At 40.5% G+C, this 22687-nt stretch overlaps 1 protein-coding gene across 1 annotated transcript in view; it reads left to right on the plus strand.

Moving 5' to 3' along the window:
* The window catches only part of PRUNE2 (prune homolog 2 with BCH domain), a 272571-nt gene that overhangs the window by 149334 nt on the left and 100550 nt on the right, over positions 1–22687 (plus strand). The gene's annotated exons all lie outside the window — the stretch shown is intronic.

The raw sequence follows: 22687 nt of genomic DNA on the forward strand, positions 1-22687 counted from the left end.
ATCTGATTGTGGCAAAGGATCTCTTACTCTTTAAAAAAGTGAAATATAAAATGGAAAGTGTTTTTGTTCACAGAAATTATCCAAAGTAAAATCTGCTGGCATGGAGCCTGGAAGAAATATTAACTTAAGTGTATTTTTAATTCTAGACCTTTCTTTAAATCTCTAAATTTCAGTAACTTCATTGATGAGTATCAGTGTTATCGACCTTACTGAGGTTCGTGTGTGTGTGTGTGTGTGTGTGTGTGTGTGTGTGTGTGTGTGTACCCCAGGGTATTGCTGCCATCTGTCAGTGAAGAATATCTAGCATTCTTGCAATGAACAGCTGTTTATATCCATCCAGACTGCTTAGCAGCGTGTATGAGAAGAGGTGATTTGTGAGGCCAAAGGCAAGTTCCACTTCTTTTGTATTATGTGTATGTTAACGGTTCAGATTTAGGTGGGCTCAAGTGTGGAGCCGAAGAGCTTGGCAAGACGATACAGCAGGGACCTTCTGTTGAACATTAATCATTTCTTTTCTTAAACTTTATACTTGTCTCCTAGTACAGCTCGGTAAATAACAGTGCATTTCTATGCCCTTTGCGTTTTGCAGCAGAGGCTCAATTGTGGTCCACATTCCCGCCAACTATCCTTTGGGAATGCGTTAGCAACTTCCAAATGCTGTTTTTAGATCTGACCACCAATTAATTTCTAGACACATAAATCTCTCTAGAGGTATCATATAGCTCTCTTGGTTTTCACACAAGCACCTCAAACTCACAAGACAAATGTGAACTTGTTCCCTTCTCTCTAATCCCATTGCTACTGCCTTCGTTCAAGACCTCTTCTTGTTTTACCCAGAATATAGCAACCAAGACAGCAACTAGCTCATGGGCACCTTTTTGCAAATTACGGCAAGACTGCTTCCTTCTGTTGATAATGCCCCACCCCCAGAAGTGGCTTTGTGCGTGGATCATGGCCTGGATCACGGACAGGATTTCAGCCCCGTTTCTCCCCTCTTGTTGGATACCTGAGCTCTGAGCACAGCCTGCAAGTAGCAGTCCTGCTAGGGAGACTCTTAGGGAGCCAGCTCTTTGTAACTGGCTCTCTGATCTTGAATACAAATCATCTCCAGTCTGCCCTTCACAATAAAATGTAAATCAAATCACACTGTGCTCCCTTCTTAAAATCTTCATGGCTCTCCAGACCTCCTGGTTGAAGTGGAACTGCCCTGCACGGCAGACAAAGGCATTGAACTTCTGATCCTCGTACCAACCTGCACTCCCTCGGATAACATCAGGATTTCTTTGCATTATCTTAGGGGAAGAAGGCCTTCTGAGTGATGGGAAATGTCTGAACTTTGGCCAGAATTCCTAGTAGAACAGAAGTGGAGAGAACAGAGGGAGAAGGGTGGATATTAAGGAAGATAAAAGAGCTGGTTTCAAAAAGAAGAGATGCCCCAAAGGGATTTGTCACCATGCTGAAGCAGTATTGCTTGAGGAATTCCTTCAAGGCTTTATTTCTTAAGGAGGCCAGTCGATTTTCTCCCCTTCGAGTTGTCTTCCCACATCCAGGAAGCAACTGTGCAGAAGCGCTGATAGTGAAGCAGAGGGCAGAGCTCTGGGGTTTGAACTGAGGCTCCTCCTCTGACCACCTGTGTGACCCTTGGCAAGTTGCTACCCCCTCTGCGCCACAGTCTCCTCAGCACCACAATGGGGAAGGTAATAGGACTGTTGTGGAAGATAGATGAAAATGAAATAATGTGTTTAAAGACCCTAGTACAATTCCTGGCACATCAAAGAATCAATAAATGTTAACTTTTGCATTAGTTAGGACTCTGGTTTTAGATAGAAAACCAACTTGACTCTAGTTAACCTCCCCTGGCCAAAGGGAAAAAAAAAAGGCACAGGTTTCACTGGCTCATATTACTAACCCAAGGACTCTCCACCTCCTAGCTCTGCTTCCCTCTGGATCTCCCTCGTTCTGCCCTTCGAGGCACGGGGGCTGTCAGCTGCTCTAGACACGCTTAGGAAAGTTTCACTGTCAGAGACAAAAAACTTCTCTCTCTAAGCTCGGGAGGGCACTGATTGAGGCTTGTAGGGACACACCCCTTCCCTTTACCCGTTCCCAAGAGTAGTGAGAGTAAGGTACTATGGTTAGCCCAGCCTGAATCAGCTGCCCATCCCTCTGGCCAATGAGAAGGGTCTGTTAACAGGAGAGTAAAGTGCTGGGCAGACTAAAGCAATAGTCACCTACTACTGTTTTCTTCCTTTTCCAGCAAAGGAAGGTAAACTATTAGCCAAAATCAGGACCCACTGAAGCAATAGCTGCATGGTCTTAGTATGGCAATACGTGATTAGCCACTCAAGATGGCTGTTCTCTTGCTCTCTGTACATCCCCCTGCTTGACCAGTCTCTGCTTCACCTACACCCTACTCACCTGACTGACCTTCTCATAGAGCCTAATCAGTAAAATGCCTACATAATTGCTCTGGGCCCCAGCTGGTGATTGTTCCAATCTTTAGATCAGAACATCTCCATTGTGATAGCTTATCAAAGGGGCGGTGAGGGGCGTGCTTCTCTGCTGGTTTCCTTGGTAACTGATGAGCCAGCCTGACGTCAGTTGCCCCTATAACTGGCCACTTCCCTCCCTCTACCCAAGCAGAGACTGCCGCTGCCTTGTCCTGTCCGCTGTCTGCCGTCCACAATGGGGTGCCGCTCCAGAGCCTTGCTTCAGACATGTAAGCTCCCCCCATCCATTAAACCGTTGATGTCTCTGTGGCTGACTCTGGGCCCTTTCTTCGGTCTTGAGCCTGGGCAAGTACAGGGCTTGCAGGACTCTGGGGTGCAGCCCAAAGGGCAACTTGGTGGGGGAGAGTCTGGGGTTGACCTGAGACATTCTCCTAGGGAACAGCGACTCCTAGGTAAAGCCAACCCAGCTGTGAGGCACCACCTAAAGACGCTCCTCAAGGCGTAGAATGGTGGGCAGTATCCTTTGATCTGATCTCCGAAACAAGGTTCAGGGTAGAGCCGTATGGAGCCCTGGCAGATGGGTGAGGCACGGCCATGGTGAATGGAGGTGAGAGCTACGAATTATACTGGCTGGGACTCAGGAGTCAGGGCTTTTTTCCCAAGGAGGATTAAACAGGGGGGTTCATGATTAGGGGTAGGAGTGGGGTAGGGAAAGGAAGAGAGAGATTGTCCACCACGTGAGGGACATTGCAGGAACTTGGAAGGCAACGCTAGGGTATGCCTTTGTAAACCAGACTAGCGAGTTCAGCAAGTGGTTTTGAGTGGGACGGGTATGCGGGCTGCCTAAGTTCAATGCTGAGTATGCAGGAGGGCTTGAGGAGGGGCAGCTGTGGAGAAGCAGGGAAATGAGGCAGGAGCAGACAGCCCCACCCTTGGGGTAGACGAAGCCCTGATCTGTGTAGTCCTCCCTGGACCCTTTGTCATCCAGCCCGTCACCAGAGACGTGTCTCCCCGCTAAAGGAAGTCTAGTGTGGTCCACCCTTTATTCTAGAAGGAATTTTCCCTAATCACTCATCTAGTGCTTTAACTTCAACTCCCTTTATTGCTTTGACCTTGGAGTGTTTGGTTTGCCTAGTTTAAATCTTATAAGGATGTTTGCCAACTGAATAGAGGATTATAATAACACAGACCGCAAACTTGGCACGGGAGACACATCTGCAGAGTTGTTTCCTGTTTGGTTGGATAATGACTTGCATTCCGTTCGAAGGAACTGACTAACAAATGAGCTGCCGAAGGCGCCTCAGTTAACTCTTATCACCACAAGTGCTTAGTAGTGCGCGTAGATGAGCTTGAGCATTTTACCCAGACTCTCTACCGCATAAACTGAAAACAAACTCGTGGTTCTTTTTATTATTCTCTCATTTTCTTTTTATTGTATTTTTAAAATTACAGATATATACATGCTTGTTTTATTAAGAAAATGGTATAAAACACATAAAGAAACAGTAGGTAAATTATCCTGTATTCACGCACCTTCAATTACCTTCCCCCAAGGTAACTAAACAAATTCTGTTTACACAATTGCACACAGACATATGTACATATACATGGAACATATATATGGAATTATGGAATATGTAATTATATTTTTGTTAACAATAGGATCATGCTATATACATTATTCTGGAATTTTCTTTTTTCTCTTCACGGTATGTCAAGTAAAGATCTATACCTAACTCAGTCTTTTAATGTCAAATAATCTTCCTTTCCGTGGTTGAATGGGAGATGACTGTCATTTTATGGGGAGAGACTGTCCCCACAGAGGGACAGTCAAACTGTTTCCAACTTTTTGCCACCACAAAACAATGTTGCATTAACTATCCTTATAAATATATCCTTATATCGTATTTCTTTTATTTCATAGAATGGTTTTGCAAAACTATTGTTGATTCATAAACTCTCTATTTTTAATATTAATAATGTCAGATTATTTTCCACAATTTTGTTGTAATCTATACTCTTACAGCTGTATTTGAGAGAACTGTTTTCCTGTATCCTGAGCACCTCTAGACGTTTTTTCCCTTTAAAATGTTAGACAGCTTGATAGAAAAAATGGTATCACATGTGTATTTAATTTGCTTTTTCCTTGGTTACTTGTGAGATCGAACTTTTTGTCGTATGTTCATTGACCATTTATTTTTCTTCTCTCAATTGCAAGTTTATTTCTTATTTTTTTAAATTGACTTGTCTGCCTTTTTTCTTATTGGTTTTTTGGAAGGTTATGTATGTTAGGGATTAATAGTTGTTTTGTCATAAGTGCTACAGATAATTTTCCCAGTCCATTATTTGTCTTTTGACTTTGTGATGTGTTAAAACACCACTTTAATTTTTTTAATTTTATAAAGGAAAATATCTTCTTTCCTTCATGGTCATTGAATCGTTGGGTGTTCTTAATAAGCTCTCCCGAGTACAGGATTATATAAATAGTCTCCTTGATTTTTTTCAAATAGTTTATTTCTTAACTTTTTTACATGTACATCTTTAATCCAGCTGGAATTTAAGTTTAGCATTCTTTCTTCAGGTGTGTAACAGTTATGTCGATATCATTTATAAGTCAAAATACTCATTTCCCACTGAGTTTGCAACCCCAGCCTTGTTATATATTAAATTTCTATATATGCTTCCTGGACTCTGTAGTCTGGCTCATGAATCTATCGCTGGCGCTGTTAGCTGGCGTACTCTTTTTGCGATTATACCAAACATATCTTGATAACATCAGGAGAGATCACAACTTAATTTTGTAGTTTAGGGAGGAATCACAGAAAGAAAAACCGTCTTGTGATATTTGAGAACTAACACTGTTAGTGTATTTGATCTAAAAACTGACAGAGAAGTGAGTACTACTTACAGCTACAATGCATCTATAGGCCATATTTTTATTGATCAGCAAATGTATTATACTTAATGGAAACTTTTGGTTCATATGCATAAATGTTACTTTAAAAGTGTTTATGAGTATAACCTGAGCCATAAAGGCTTGACTAGAAATCCTCTTTGAAATCTTTTTTTTTTTTTTGCGGTATGCGGGCCTCTCACTGTTGTGGCCTCTCCCGTTGCGGAGCACAGGCTCCGGACGCGCAGGCTCAGCGGCATGTGGGATCTTCGCGGACCGCGGCACGAACCCGCGTCCCCTGCATCGGCAGGCGGACTCTCAACCACTGCACCACCAGGGAAGCCCCCTCTTTGAAATCTTAATTTGGCCCCAGCTCTGGGAAAGAATTCACCTGGTATGGAGTTCAAACCTTACTAATTTAGATAAACGCCAAGAAAGGCCAAAATGAATGTGATATGAGTTAGATTATTTTTTTAAATAAAAAAGGTTTCTTACTTCTGAAAACATATAAAAACTTGAATCAGACAACAGATACCTGAATTTCCTCTAGTTATCAGGTTATCTACCTTGATCACTGAGAGATTTCTACTTAAATATAAACATTTTAATTATTAAAATGTTTAATTAAAGGTTTTAAAAGTTATCCTTAAGCAAGTAAAACATTTCTCTTGCAGCGTTTGGGAACCACTCAATGTTTTCATTGAGAAAACGAATGTAAATTTTGGACAGTCTGCCATTTAAACTAATTAGAGTTTATATTAACGAGATTTTGCTTTAATACCTTCTGTCTCTCTCCTCTGAATTGACTCATGTTGGTGGTCAATCAGATGACCTCTCCATACCTAATTCTAAATTTATGTCAGCGTATAATTGGAAGAGACTGAGCAATGGTTATTCAATATTTAAAATCGAACTGAGAATTAGTCCATGTCTATAATCCCTCATCTGCAATTCTGAAATCCAAAAAACTCTGAAAAAAACTACGATTTAAAAAAATCTTTGGAAATGGTACAGATGAACCAGTGTGCAGGGCAGAAATTGAGACACAGATGTAGAGAACAAACGTATGGACACCAAGGGGGGAAAGCAGCGGGTGGTGTCGTGGTGGGGGGATGAATTGGGAGATTGGGATTGACATGTATACACTAATCTGTATAAAATAGATAACTAATAAGAACCTGCTGTATAAAAAAATAAATAAAATTCAAAAAAATTTTTTAAAAATAAAATCTTTGGCAGCAAACTCTGACCTGATATTTAGTCTTTATCCCACCATACACATTTTGTTGCATAAATATTTGTCTGTTTTCAGGGGGCTGCCCTAGCAAATTGTCATTATGTGCAGCACATTACCTTTCTCAAGTAAAAATAAATCCTGAATTACAAATACCTGTATTTTGGAAAGGCTCAGTGGAACTTTTTGTTACCGTTATTAATGAAGGCATTAATGAATATTAATAGCATCATTTAGCGAGTACTTAGTATAAAGGCGCTGCTTTAAACTGTGAGCTTGAGGCTGTAACTCTTCACATTGAGACGCTTAAAGACAGAGTTGTGTTGGATGCAGCCGTTATCCCAACAAGAAACTCTAGCGTTTATTCTCATATCTTCTGTATATTTGCCTATGAGACTTTTCTCTTACCCCCTGTGTCCCTGTGTCAATTCTGGGATTGGTGTTCTGGGTGGAAAATAGGGTTGTATACAAAATCACTTATTTTTCTACCCACAAGTATCTTCTTAGAGGCAAAGAGATGGATATCTTTGCTGTCGGTTCCTCAAAGCACTTGTTCTTGCCCTGGATGAGAATAATGGACCATCTTGAGGAATCCACTCATAATGTAGTTTGGTCAAGGTCCTTAAGCCCTTAGCTCCTCTTTGTTTCAGTTTCCTCACTTATCAGATGAGCTCAAAAGCCAGCTTTACCCGTTTCACAGGGTGATTGTGAGGCTCTGATGAGGTAATATATGCAAAGGGCTGTGAAACGTAAAGTGGTCTGTGACACGATGCCTTTCACTTCATCCCTGTAAAAATATCTTCCCAAAACAAAGTATCTTGAATTCTAAAATATGACAATCAACAGTCCTTAATGTTCAGAGTTCTAAACAGAGGTTACCTAGAGTTGGATCCTCAAAAGAAGGAAAGCAATGAAAGCCAGGAAGACTCTGAGCATGCACTGAAATGCACGTCCCTCAACAACCATAATCTTGAGGCCAAAGTCGTCGCTTAGGAACCTGCCATCTTCAGAGCGTCAGTAAGCCTGCAGACCCGCAGTGGTTAAATCAATAGTTAATGATGTTCGTCATGTAATTTGAGCCTCTAGTTTGTTTATGCTAGACCAACTTTATCCATACTCCAAACAAATTATCGCTTATAATTACCAGCCCGAAGATAAATCTCTAAATGTTTTTCTGATGATAGTGCTGTGGTTGGCAGGTGTTAAAAGTGCCTCCCAGGGACAAAGATTGAAGATGAGCTTGTTTCCGCAAATCCTTCAGACGAGGATGTTGCGCTTTCTCTCCTGCCATGTGCAAAGGAGCCTTGTATGGTGCCCCGTTAATGAAATCTAATAGGCAAAGGTCGTATATCTTTACAAAGAAAAATGCAAAGCTGGTAATGTGATAAATGGGCTCTGTGGGGCTCAGTGGACGAGGTTTGGTGAGAAAACTCATGTTTAAACAGTCAGCATGGTTTTCTCTCTAATGTTTATGCCTTAAATATCACCCCATAGTGTTTCTCCTCACCTGGTAGAATGATTAAAATAAATACAAAAATAAGAAATCTATATGTCTTTAGTGCTTTGAACCACAGTGACTGGTCATCCAGTGTTAACATTAAATATTATCCAGCAGAACAAGCAGTTTGCCTTACAGAAAAGCTTTAAAGACATCCTTTTGTAAACCTATTATCAATGTGTCAATGTCTCTTAAAGGCGGAAGTCTTAGCATTAACCCAAGCATATAGATTCTATCGGCATACTAAATAATGCATGCAGATGTGCAAGGTTGTATCCAAAATTTTGTGCTGTTTGGACGTAGACTGAAAACCAATATGCTTAGAGCTAAAATGCAAAAATAAGTTAAATCCAGAATTATGAAGAGTTAAATAAATCAGATATTGTTGAATTGAATCACTGCTTGTTTTAGGAGAAGCTGCCAGTTCATTTGCTATAGTTGTACTGCTGAGCTAAGAGACAGTTCAATAAATCAACTCAAGCTTGATGGATTCTTCAATTCATTGAAATGAGTGCGTGGAAGAGAAAAGAAATCTCTTGGTATTCCCTCTTTGACAAAAGGGGACGCAAAGAGCCTGAATGGATGAATGGTTGATTAATTTTGCCAGAAATTTTCTTGACAGCAGGAAATGTGTTTTTGCATTACTCTGTTTGCCTGGGATTTATTTGGTAGAATATGAATTATTGCATGTAAATTTGTACCTGAGGCTATGTTGCTAAAGTAGATAGCTCCTGGTGAGGTTTCTGACTATGGGATCTGTGATATTTCTGTATGGTCTTGCACTCTGCACCCTTACGTGTTGCCCTACAGCAGTTTATATAAGTGTCTGCTCTCACTGATGTTAGTAGTAAAGTCAAGCACTGCCAGTGATTCAATATTGAGCTTGGTTTGAGTGATCATCTGTGCCCCTCTCAAGGAAGGATGGGGCTGGAGGCAACCAACTGATGCTTGATAATTCCTAGACTCATCAACCTGGCAGTTTACTTAGAGACTCTTACCTTTTGCCTTCTCTTCCTTATTTAAAGGTATCTCGGGCTTCCCTGGTGGCGCAGTGATTGAGAGTCTGCCTGCTAATGCAGGGGACGTGGGTTCGTGCCCCGGTCCGGGAAGATCCCGCATGCCGCGGAGTGGCTGGGCCCGTGAGCCATGGCCGCTGAGCCTGTGCGTCTGGAGAGACCACAGCAGTGAGGCCCGCGTACCGCAAAAAAAAAAAATAAATAAAAAAATAAAGGTATCTCCTTGTGCTTCTGTTTACAGTAAGCCTACAAATAAACATGTTTCTTAGTTTTATCGCATCAAGAAGGGATACAGCTGGGCTTCCCTGGTGGCGCAGTGGTTGAGAGTCCGCCTGCAGATGCAGGGGACACGGGTTCGTGCCCTGGTCCAGGTTCAGTTTTTTTTGGACAGTGTATTCTTTTTTTTTAATTTGCAATTTTATTAGTAATGTGTTCTTTTTTAAATTGCGGTATAATTGTTTTACAGTGTTGTGTTAGTTTCTACTGTATAGCGAAGCGGATTTCCCTGTGCGGTACAGTGAAGTGGAGTTTCCTGTGCTATACAGCAAGTTTTCATTAGTTATGTATTTTATACATATTGGTGTATATATGTCAATCCCAATCTCCCAATTCATCCCACCCCCCTTTCCCCGCTTGGTGTCCACACGCTTGTTCTCTACATCTGTGTCTCTATTTCTGTCTTGCACACCGGTTCATCTGTACCATTTTTCTAGATTCCACATATATGCGTTTAGTATACGATATTTGTTTTTTTGACTTACTTCACTCTATATGACAGTCTCTAGGTCCATCCACGTCTCTACAAATGACCTAATTCCGTTCCTTTTAATGGCTGAGCAATATTCCACTGTATATATGTGCCACATCTTCTTTATCCATTCGTCTGGACAGTGTACTCTCTCGGTACTTTTAGCATCTCGTTAAGAAGATTCTTTAGAGGGCACGGAAGCCATCCTAGCCATGGTCTCTGCCTACCAACTGGTCTGAGACACAGGGATTATCACACAGAACATGAGTTAGAAACCACTGTTTTAGGGTGTATCTGGGGACGGGGGCAATTGTGGAGCTTAGAGAAATTGGAGTTAAAGGACCTGCTCCCTGAGGAGGAGGAAGGCCGGCACGAGCGGAGCAGGATTTGGAGGGGGAGCGGGTGGAAGGGCAGTGCACTCCTAGCAAGGGCACCCTCAGCCTGTTCCAGATTCTCCAAATTAGAGGCAGAAAATGCATCTCGGAATTGAAGAATGCTGTCCACCTGTCGAGTGTCCCAACTTGCAAATTTATGTGAGGCATTTCTCTAGGAAGTTTCTGTTCAGTAAGCAGTGCTGGGGATGAGGTATCAGTGTGTGCAGCGGGGGTCTCTGAATAGGAGGAAATTGGTTTCTGTCCAAACTTCTAGGCCCTGGGTGGGCCTATTGGCATTGTTGGTGACCGTTTAGGCTGAGAGTGAAAACAGAGTTAAGAATAATAGGGAAAAATCAGGGAGATGGGTAAAGATACACAGACGTGAGCCATGGCCCAGGGACCAGTGGTCACCGGAGGACCCTCTTCTCCCTCATTCAGTCCATCTGAGTAGGAGCATCCTGGAAGCAGGAGAGACGATGCTCTTTGAGCCTCACTAATGGACATCTCCATCCCCAGGAGAAACCAGTCACAGACAAACTGCATACTCTTAAATTAGTTGGGCCTGCTAATTAGAGACTATGGAGAACTGGGTTGCTTGCCTTTGCAGCTGTATAAGAAATAAGGAGCTTTAACAGTGGCCTGATTCTACAGTTAGGGCAAAGGAAGACAGCAAAATAAGATAATTTAAAACTCAAATATCTGCCGTATTTTAGGGTTACCATAATGGAGATCAAAGATAACTATGCGTATTATTTTCAGGAATCCCAAATATAAAGTTTGGTTTTAAAAATGCCCTATTTACCCATAACTGACCTGAATTAATACAGTTTCTCTAGACTTAAAAAAACTCTGGAAAATACCTAGGAAAACTTCATTTTCCTGGCATAGGAAGTAGGTGTTTTAGTAAAATCCTGGCTCTTTCTTTTTAAATCATCCTGCCTTTTCTTTTAAGAGAATCAAAATGCTGTTTATTTTATAAGCATACCAATATAAACTAAAAGACAATTGATGGAAATTTAAAATTTTTTACCAGCCTAGAAAAGGGAAATATTTGGCCAGTTATTACAGAGTATTTGTGTAGAAGTTCCCCATCTGATGTTTTCTTTTTTTAGGTTCCTCCTGCCTCTTAAACCAGACAGAATTAATGACGTGTCTTGCTTTATGCAGTAATAATATTGATGAAAGAGTCGAATGTGATTTGAATTAAGTTTGCAAGATTCTCCTACTGTTATTCTCTACTCTTCTTAGGGCATTTTTGTCCTGCAGTTGACATTTGACAATGTCTGGAGACGTATTTGATTGTCACACCTCAGAGAGAGAGTTAGCTATTGGCATCTAGTGCGTGGAGGCCAGAGATGCTGCTAAACAGCCAACAATGCACAGGATGGTCCCCACAACAGAGAATGATCCAGCCCCCAAAGTCAGTAATGTCTAGCGAGAAACGCTACTCTAAAGTTATCATTTTTTACCTGTTACGAATCCAGATTTTTTTTTTGTCAGTATTTGGCCTGCTTATAGCCCTTCTATAAATAACTCTTGTATAAACTGATAACATAGAAATACAATTCTTGTCCCACCAGATTTAGCTCAGATACTCTCTGCCTTGTGGGTAGGGCCTGTAGATAATTTCCGATTTGTATTGAAAGCATTTTGATGCCCTACATGTACGGTGCAAATAGCAATGGAATTTTGACGGTTATAGGGGAGATGTGAGCAGGGGCCAAAAAGAGAATCCCTCACACCAACCTGAAAGAATAAAGATTAAGGAGGCTTGACCTCTTTTTCCTGGACTGATGAGATAGCATTATATTTTTCATTAAGTATAATTTTCATTTTATAAGCTTAACATTTTATAGATTTTTTTTATCACTCCTCTTTATAATACCCTTCTTAGTTGGAGTGTAAACGTCCATAAAAATGAAAGTTAACTAAAGTTATCTTTCCAGGTATCATGTCTCCCTATGACTTGGGCTTGGTTGGCTGGAAATAAAATAGGGATTTGGGGAATTACTGATGTGTATGTGTGGGTGTTATAGTGTGTATGGATGTGTGTGTGTGTGTGTATGTGTGTGTGTGTGTGTGTGTGTGTGTGTGTGTGTGTGTGTGTGTGTGTGAGAGAGAGAGAGAAAGAGAGAGAGAGAGAGAGAGAGAGGAGTCCTTGGTGCCTGATAGCTAAGGTGCCCACCTAAAGGTTTAGCTTCTCAGCCCCCCTCTTCGAGGGAATGACTCATACCCATCACTCTTATAACAGGTACCACACCTATATTTTGTGGTCTTCCAATCCACCTCAATTGCTTGTCACAAGGCTAGGCACCCAACCCAACTGGGAACAACCAGAATTCTTTCTCCAGAGTTTTCAAACTCAAGACCAAGAGGGAGTGAGCCTTGACTAAACCTGGAAGGTCTGCCCTGGAGCTGCAGACACCCATGTTTCCCACCACATGGAGCATGCTAGTTGGTCTCAGGAGAGGAGAATGAAGCCAGGAGAAGAGGATGGAGAAGCTGAGTGGCCCCCCACGTCCCTGGTAACCCTTGCCCTCCTCCCAGCTTGTCCTCCAGTTCTTCCTTTGCTTTTTTGAGAACCCTCCCCAGAGCTTTCTGAGTTTTTCTTAAGCCAGTTTGAGTTAAGTTTCTGTGTCTTGGGGCCAAGAGAGTCACAACAATACAGCGTCCTTACCTGAAAATGAATTCCTCAAGCTCTCCACACACAGACATCTCCAATGAAAATGAAACCACAGACCCCAGAGTGTATCTGTTTGCAGGAGGGGGTTTGTAGTAAATAGCTTAGAATTGCAACAAATGTCACACACAGACTGCTGGCTCTGCATGTGTGCTCTAAGATTGGTGTTTACCCTATTATATTCCAATTTAAGAATGTCATAAAGTTTATCACTGAGCAAATGGAAACCATCAAGAATAGATATGGATGATGAGAGGTGTGTACCTTGATATATAGATATTTTAGACTTCAAAAGAAATTACTTTCATTGGGTTGATAGCAAAGGGGACACAACCATATTCCCCACTTAAACTTGGTGATGGTTGGGTATTTTTAGCAAATGAGTTGTCAGCACAAAGCCTTCATTAGACCCATCAGGATATCTGCCCATGAAGAACGAATCCCAAACTGTACTGACAGTCTCTGTGAGCCAAAATGATGAAGCACCTCTGACAAGAGCCATATTGTGCTCCCCATGTGAGGTGCAGGAGGAAAAGAGAGACAGTTTGGTCTTCATTTGGTCAGGTTGATATTGACACAGCTTAGAGAAATCAAGTGTGTGCCGTGTACGTGTACAGCAAGGGCTCTGGAGACTCGACTGGTGGTTTCCATAAATCACAAAGGGGTACCCAGAGAGGAAGGAAGGTTTCCTGCTTTACTGAAATATTGTTCAAACTAGATGATTTATTTTTATAAGGGAAAATAAATAAAGCCATAACCGTTCAAGCTCATGGTTCTAAACAGGCTGATGGGGATTTTTTTCAAACATCTATACACAATTGCGGAAATAATTTATTATTATTTGGTAGCTGGTGTGTTGCCCAGGTTCTACCATCTCAAAAATAAAGCATGCCTAGTGAATGGATTTTCCATTATGCATAGGTCCTGAGTTATTCATTCCCATATAGAAATCCTTATACACATACGCAAACTTTAATAAAGGGGTCCTTTAGTGGAACGACAGTCTAGCCCTTTTCTCACTGAGTCCTTAAATTCATACTACATGGAAAAGTTTTGATTATGGGTCTGTCCTTGAAGAAAATGTAAATTAGGCTGAGCTGGTAAATAAGGTGATGACGTGTTTGTCTTTAATTGGTTGTGAACCTCCCCACATCCACGTATTCTATCTGCTATTAACTAGTTGTGAGAGGCTACCTAGGACTCCCTCTCATGAAGTACAGTATACAAGCATCTTTTTCTAGGGCAGCTCTCTGTTGGTGTAACATTCATTGGTTCTCCTTATGATGGAGACAGTGAGGATGAGGCAGTATGCCAACTTGCTTACTTTCAGATTGATCTGAAAGCAACCCATTTAATTTCAAGAAGTCCTTAACTTACACCTGTGCTTTCAGATGAACCGTCTCCCAATCTCCCTCTCATCTTTACCCCTCCCCTCCCCTCCCCCTTCCCTCTCTCTCTCTTTCTCTCTTTCCCTCCATTAATGAAATGTTTATAATTATTTGTCCCATGACATGAAAACAGTGGTTTTCAGTACTCATGTGCTGTCTCCCTCTATTCTTGAATTCTTCAACCCAAATGATGACCTTACAAGGATGATTGCTTACAAGGTTGTTGGTTTCTTCTCTAATACTTATGACGTGCTTGACCTAAATGGAAGCATCTGCAGACTGATACATTAATTAGTCTTTGATAGTTGTGCCTTTACAAGAGGGCTTTGCTTGAAACAATGGTGATATTATAGGCTCTTTGCATTAAGATGCCCGCTCCGTTGGGGTAAAAAAAAATTACCTCTTTTGTCTTTGTATCCCTTCCCTGTAATCCTAATTCCTGGTTTCCCTAGGCTTTTGAGCAGAAGGAAAGTAATGTTAGGAGCATCCTTAAATGATGAGATTTTTTTACATACTAAATGGTAAAGTGGGGGTTCTTCCATTGTTTGTGTGTCTAAGGTATCAGAGCAAGAAAAACTACACGAGGGTAATTCCGGACAAACCGTGACTATGCCAGTTCATCTGCTTTTTTTGTGTGTACACATGCATACCCAACTTTTAAAAAGTACGTATTGCCGCCAGAAACTTTATAGCAGTTTCTTTGGGCAAGTTTTCAATTAGGCTCATACATGAGTTAATGGTCAGCCTACACCAATATTTTACAGAATAAACGAGAAACTGGAAATTGATCATAAAGCATGATAATATTGACTCATCAGAAAGTTTAAGCATCACATTATTAGCATTGGTTAAAATCAAGGATGTGGCTTGCTTGTGTATAGTGACGAGGGAGAATTAATAACAAACGGAAGTAAATGGAGTAGCAAAAAACTTCTATGAGATTAAAAATGGAGTTAGTAATGTCTTTCAAGAATTATTTCATTTGAGAATAACATATAGGTTAGAACCTGAGCTCTGAAGTCAGACTCACCTGGGACCAAGTCCTGTTTTTACACATGTGAGCTGTGTAACATCAATTACTTAACCTTCTAAACCCTCCATTTTCTCAATGCAAAACAGAAATAACGTTACCAACATCATCTGGCCATCTTAAAGTTTAAATGAGATGATGTAAAGCATTTAACAGAGTGCTTAATGCAGAAGCAGTGTATGAGGAAATCATTCTAGGCAATATACTATTGGTTTAAATGAAAAGTAATAAATATATATATTTGTTATTCATTTATATATTGCAGTATTTTAATTTTCACAAAATCTTTTCATGAAAGGGCTCTCTTTTTGAATGATAACGTGTACTGCTTGGCTCTGTTTTCAAAATATGATGCATAATATAGTTGAAATAGACCCAGTGAAGTTTTTACTACTAAAATGCCTTGGCTAGCTTATAGAAATAAGAACCATAGAGTGTTTTTAAAATAACATGTGGTTAAAAACATGGGGAATATCTTTGCTTACCAATTACAGCGTACAAAAAGACAGAATAAATAAAATCTCTTTAATTTATGCATTTTCTGTTCTCATAAATCATTTTCCTGTCAAAATTATCAGACTTTATTATTGCTGGATATTTTAAACATAATGGAATTTTGGTAGCATAAATCATGAAGCTTTCAGTAAGAACGTTTGTGTACATACCTCAGCATTTTTCATATATCTTGATAAAACAGTCCTCAGTCTAGAAGTAAATCTATGCAGAATATAAATGTCAAACTATACTCGTAAATTTCAGTAACTCAGCAATCCATGCTGACCATTTTGCTTACAAGGTAGTTATGGATTGTCATACTATCTTTCTAAGACTCACTGTTCTCAAAGATGAAGCTGTATGAGCTTGTGTTTTAATCTTGGTCATGATTTTTATACAAGCATCCTACCTACAGACTATATCTCCTCACTTGATTTTTCTATTTCCTGGAAGAAGAAAAAAATTTCAGACATAATAATCTGGGAATAGCTTGTCCATGACATCAGAAAATAATTTATTTTTCTTTTATTTAATAAAAGCATTACTCAATATATTTCATTTGTAATTTGTAAGAGAGACAACTGTTTTGGATTATGTGTGTAGTCCTGAGTCCTGGACCTAAATGGAAAGAGTACTAGCACGAGGAATAAAATGCATTGAATGTGATACTGACCAGGGTTATTGGTCTTCCTTAATCAACAGAAATTGATAAGAGGCCAGACAAGAAATTCAGGCAAGGCTTTAATGGGGCCCCTGCTGCAGGAGCGGGAGAGGGAAAACAAGTAACAGGTTCCCTTGCTCGCTCCCGGAAGTGGGGGTGGGGGGCGGGGACAAGCTGGTTCCTTGCATGGGGTGAGGGTAGGGGTGTGTCCAGGGGTCAGGCCAGAGGGGTGGCTTAGGTGGTCTGCCCACCCCTTTCGTGGTGTCGAGTGCAGGGGGCTTTTGCTCCCAACCCCCTGTTTTTGCTTCCTGCTCTTCAGAAGTGGCAGTTGGGTGTTCGGTTTTTTTTTTAGGTTTTTGGATCTTGTTGTCCATAATTGGGCCCCAACTGCCCATGTACACAATTATTTTTAGTCCCTTATAGTTTATTTGAATTTGGTTGCTCAAGGAGACGTTTGTCCAGGTGCAAGCACTGCAGCAAAAGGGTCCCAGGTCCCAGCCTGTCTCAAAGGTAGTATGGCACTTGGAATGATGCAAAAGGCTCTGTCCACGGTGATGTGGCTAAAGGAAAAAAAATCACTACACATTTTTCTGTTGCTTTATTTGTATAGTGGCAAACAGAAGCTCATTCATTGAGTCTAACTTGGAATTAGGGATAAAGGATCCATTAATGAGATAAACACTGCCTGACCCAGAGTTTTTATATCTTATATTACTTTTTAAGTGACTTTGCTTCATATGTAACTTCCTCTGTCATCTCACATCTAGGAATTTTACATGTGAATCACTTTAATGACTTAAAAGATGTGTGTGATTATCATTTAAAAATTCACAGTATTATAAAGGATATAAGGTAAGAAATTGTAATATGAATATTCAGTTCCCATACCAAGAATTTGTGAAATACTTTCTCTGAATCAAATTACTCCCATGAATCCTAAGAACGACCTTTTGATAGTTGATGAATCAGGAAAGGAAAGGGATTTAACATTTATTGTCTACTATATGCCAAACACTGGGCCTGCTTTTTGATACACATATGTCCTTAGTACTCACAACAGTGTTATGAGGTGAGGGTTTACAGATGAGGAACTCTAAGGCTCAGAGAGATGAGAGAAACTCACTCGAGGCACCCAGCTAGTGAATGGCAAAGCCAGAGTTAACCTCCAAAGTCTTTACTAGGAACCTTGGAGAGAGTGCCCTAAAATAGTGGAGAGACACAATTAGATTATAGATTAGCAGTTTGGCTAAATTATGACAACTTTAATATCAAGGTATCTTAATATCCATCATATGTTAACTTCAATATATATTAGTTGAATACCTATAGAAATGACATCCTAATTTTATATGATTATAGAAATTATTTTCTACTTTACACTATGATCTTTTCTTGTGTCATTAAGTATTCTTTGACAGCATGATTTTTAATAGCAACATAATATTCTTTGATGTTACTGTTCCATAATTTATTGAACCAGTTCTCTATTGTTGGATATTTAGACTGTTTCAAATTTTACTTATTATAGTAATAATTCAGTGAATAGATTTGTCCACAAACCTTCTGTGTGTATATATGATTATTTCTTTAGAATATATTTCTAACAGTGTATGAGAATGCCCATTCAGCCATATTTACCAATTATAGGAAAAGAGAAGATGAAACATTTTCTTATGAGAGGATTTCTTTGATTGTTAATGGTTTTAGGTATTTCAATTGTAAATTGTCTTTTATGTTCATCAACTATTTTTTCTATTGCTATGTCTGCTTTTTCTCATTGATTTATAAGAACTCAGTCTCGAGGACATTAAACCTGTCTCTTCCCTGTTTTTTTTTTTTTTTTTTTTTTTGCGGTACGCGGGCCTCTCACTGTTGTGGCCTCTCCCGTTGCGGAGCACAGGCTCCGGACGCGCAGGCTCAGCGGCCACGGCTCACGGGCCCAGCCGCTCCGCGGCATGTGGGATCTTCCCGGACCGGGGCACGAACCCGTGTCCCCTGCATTGGCAGGCGGACTCTCAACCACTGCGCCACCAGGGAAGCCCTCTTCCCTGTTTTAAAACAAATAAAGCAATGTAAATAATGATTATTCCATTGAGAAACTTTTGAGTGGGTCTTAAGCAGGAGAATATCATGGTTCTGGTTACATTTTTTCAAAGCTCGCTCTTGGTCCTGTGTGGAGAACTGATCTCAGGGAGAGGAGACAAGAGTGGCTACAGGGAGACCAGTTGAAGGGCTATCACCCAAGTTCAGGGAAGAGATAATGGCAGCTGTGGCTACGACACTAACAGAGATGGAAAGAAGTGAGGGATGTGTCTGGACTTGAGATATGTTTTAGAGGGAAAGTTAACAGGATTTGCTGATGGATTATGTGAAGAACGTGGGGGAAAAAGGAATCAAGAATAATTCCTAGATGTTTGGCTTGAGTAACTGGGTGGATGGTGGTGCCATTTGATGCTATGGAGGAAATTGGGGTAGAGGTAGGTTGTATTTTATTTGAGATGCTTATTAGACATTGATGTGATGATATCACATGGATAACCAAGGTTAGTGTTGAGGTGGATGTGATTTGGTTGTCACTGGCAGATAGGCGGTTTGAAAGCCATGTGACTGGATGAAATCACTAAGGAAAATGTACAGACAAAGAGAAAGGGGTTAGGAACATTTAGAGGTTGACTAAGGGAGAGGAACTAGCAAAGGTGACTGAGGAATAGCCAGTGAGTTGGGAGAAAAACAAGGAGAGTGCAATGACAGGAAAGTGAAGGAGTTAAATATTTCAGGAAGGAGGGAAGATCAACCTTTTGAGATTCTTGGGAGAAGTTAATTAGAGTAAGAACAGGAAACAGACTTGGGGATTGGGTGACCTGGAAATGATTGATACTTTTGAGAAGAGCCCTTTCAATGGAATGATGAGGGCAGAAACCTGACAGGAGGGATTCAGAAGACAATAGAAATACAAATATATGAGCAGTGTAAGGAGAGTGGGTTTTTCTCTTTCAAAGAATATGCACATTTAAGGACTCAGATGTGTATAAGACATTATTTAGATCACTTTTATTTCATGTGACGCACTAAAGCTATCCGTGTATAGAATAAAAACTAAAATTTTCAGAGCAATGGAATAAGAAATATCAATAAAATAGAATTTTGTGAGAGAATGGAATTTTCCACTGCATTTGTCCAAGTACTTTCAACCACTAATGTAGTGAATCTGTTGGACACGATCACTCTCTGGGTGGTCATATTAGTTAAAATAGAGCCCTATCATTTCTGTTTTCCTGCCCTTTGCCCTTCTGATCATCAACCTCTTCTTAGGGCTCTTGAGATCTACACCTTGCTTTTGGCCAGGAAATAACAAAGCCTTTTTCTCCCTACGTTTTCAGGTCTTCCTACTCATTTCAAAACTAGGAATTACTGAAGCAAAAGAACTCATGACCTCTAAAAACGTTTAATGATCTAGTCTCTGCGTCCATGAGTGACAGAAGACTGACAGGGAACACCTCCCTATCCTTCCTAACTGGTGTGTCGGAACAGTCTGGGTTTTGGCCAGTCATTTCCCAGGTTGTAATGATTAGTAAAGTAACTTCCTAAATTCCATGCGGCAATCTCAGGCTGGGGTCATATTTCAAACGTGGAAGTTTGGATGGTGGGGTTAGGTGGTAAATGAAGGTAGGATTCCTTTCTTTTCTAAACCTTTGGCAAATTCAGTGGGATATATATATATATATATATATATATATATATATATAATTTTAACTTAAGGTAGGGAAACGTTTTGGAGACGTTTGAGCAGATTAACAAATAGTTATTTGTATACTCGTAACTAAAACAGTAATTTATCAGGTGGAAGGCAGATGGGGGGAATAAAATGCCAACCTGTATCTACAGTTGGGTTGTGTTGATGATGAAGTGGTATTTATTCAGGGCCAGGCTAGCTTGTCAGCAACATAAGAGCTGTTACAGCACATGACTCCCTGCATAGCTAGAAGACAATAATAAATTATGTCCTATGCAAACAGCACTGGCATAAAAGTAGAACAAACAGACCCTGCCTCCCGGATTCCTGAAGAATCTTACTCATTCCCTTGTTTGATTCTGTTTTAAACATGAAACTCCTGACATTATCCTAAAGCCAGTGAGATTGAATCTGGTTTGGGCAATTTTATTGGGGTGGATAGGACATAGTTGTTGACAGTCTGTTTTGGGGTGACTGTAAAATGTAAGTATTTTATTTCTCTAATATGCCTAAATGCTTCACATAAATCTTTGTTTTATCAATACCTCATGTGATCCTGTGGAATTCGGGGCCACCCAGAGGAAGACTGGGGAAGTATTACTCAAAGCAGCTTGGTTCTAAGAATCACTTGAGGTACATAATGGAATTACAGATTCTTGGACCCAATCCTGGGCTGCTAAATGAGAACCTCTAACAAAGCGGCCCAGAAAGACACACCCCAGGGTGACGTTTATGATGAGGCTGGTGTGAGGGGCAAGGAGCTAAGGGCCTGAGTCAGTAAAAGTCCTGTGACAGCATTGAGAGAGCCCAAAGGATTGGTTCATAGGAAAATATACGAATTAAAAATGGCTCCCTAGAGCAGTGCTCTTCATATTTCCATGTGTATTTGAATTGCCTAGGATTGGTGGGAAATGCAGATTCTGCTTCAGTAGGTCTGGGGTGTGACCCGACACTCTACATTTCTAACAAGGTGCCTGACGGTGCCAGTGCCGCTGGACTTGAGTTTAGCAAGATCCTAGAGCCATAATTTTAATTTATTAATTAATTTATTTAATTTCTTGGCCGCGTATGCATGTGGGATCTTTGTTGAGGTACGTGGGATCTTTCATTGCGGTGTGCAGGCTTCTCTCTAGTTGTGGCGCGCGGGCTCAGTAGTTGTGGCTCATGGGCTTAGTTGCCCCGCGGCATGTGGCATCTTAGTTCCCCGACCAGGGATCGAACCTGCGTCCCCTGCACTGGAAGGCGGATTCTTCACCACTAGACCACCACGGAAGTCCCTAACACAGACAAATCCAAACAGGTTGGCGCTCAGCCAACATTTTTGAATAGCAAATGTTCCACAAGTATGGCTTTGAATAATGCTTATTCTACTGAATCTTAATCTTGTGCTGAGGTACCAGTAAAACCAGCCTTCTCTTGTTTGAGTGACCCCGCTTGGAGTGTCGTGATAATTGTGATTGTATGTGAAAAGCTCTTAGAAATGGTGTGTCTTCTTTCAAGGGTTTATAAATATGTTGGGGGGAATGAGTTTATGTACATAATGAAAAAAATATTTTGAAAGGAAAATTGTAAGTCTTCTTGTGCCAAAGCCTTCAGTCACTGGAGATAAGATGTACGTGGAGTTGTCCATTATCGTTTTCCTTTGGGACCATATCTTCATTTACAGTTCTTAATGGCAAAAAGCTCAGCATTGAGGTTCTTGATGGTTAATACCAATGACGATTTGAAATAATTGTATCTATTGAATGCACATTGTGTATAATAGGTCCAATTTTTTTTTAAAAAAGCTCACTCTAAATATCTACTTCTTTTGTGGGTGAATTAATTTGTTTGAAGTACCTAAAGATGATTATTATTATGACACTTGGACAATAAATTAAAAGCATGAAAGCTGACCGTGTGCATACTTCCAAAAGCTATTGTATTTGAGCATGATAAATTTCATTACCAAGTCAGTGCGATAGATCCTTTGTATTCATCAGCAATATATCCTGAGATCTTTGTGAATTCCCATGTGCACCTTGTAACTGAAGATGCCTAATGAGAGTAGTGGCCTCAGGAGTGGACAACAAGGCTCCTAGAGGCACGGAAGCTGGTGATGGGCTGGGCCCACCCAACTGCCAGGTTTCTTGTGTGCCCTCTCGGGAACCTCATCGACCTTGAGATCTGGCTCAGCAGAATTACAGAGTACATGTATTACGGCAATTTTAAGTGGCTAGTAAATAGTCTAAGCCACAAATATCAAATCCACAAGTGTCAGAGGGCTACCATATACAAACATTAATCTGGACATGAAAAAAATCTGCACCTATGTGCACTGCACTGTTTAGTTCTTCATAATGGTTATCTGAGGAGGAGGTACGTGGTACTTCCACTTCCTATGGGACACATTTCTGTACTGCTTTAATGTTTTACCAGTGGCATGCATAATTCTGATGACTTTGTAAGCAGAAAAATTAGAATTCTTTATATCTCTTGAATGCACATCAT

The sequence above is a fragment of the Phocoena sinus genome, chromosome 6 (genome assembly GCF_008692025.1).
Source record: "Phocoena sinus isolate mPhoSin1 chromosome 6, mPhoSin1.pri, whole genome shotgun sequence".
Classification (NCBI taxonomy): Eukaryota; Metazoa; Chordata; class Mammalia; order Artiodactyla; family Phocoenidae; genus Phocoena; species Phocoena sinus.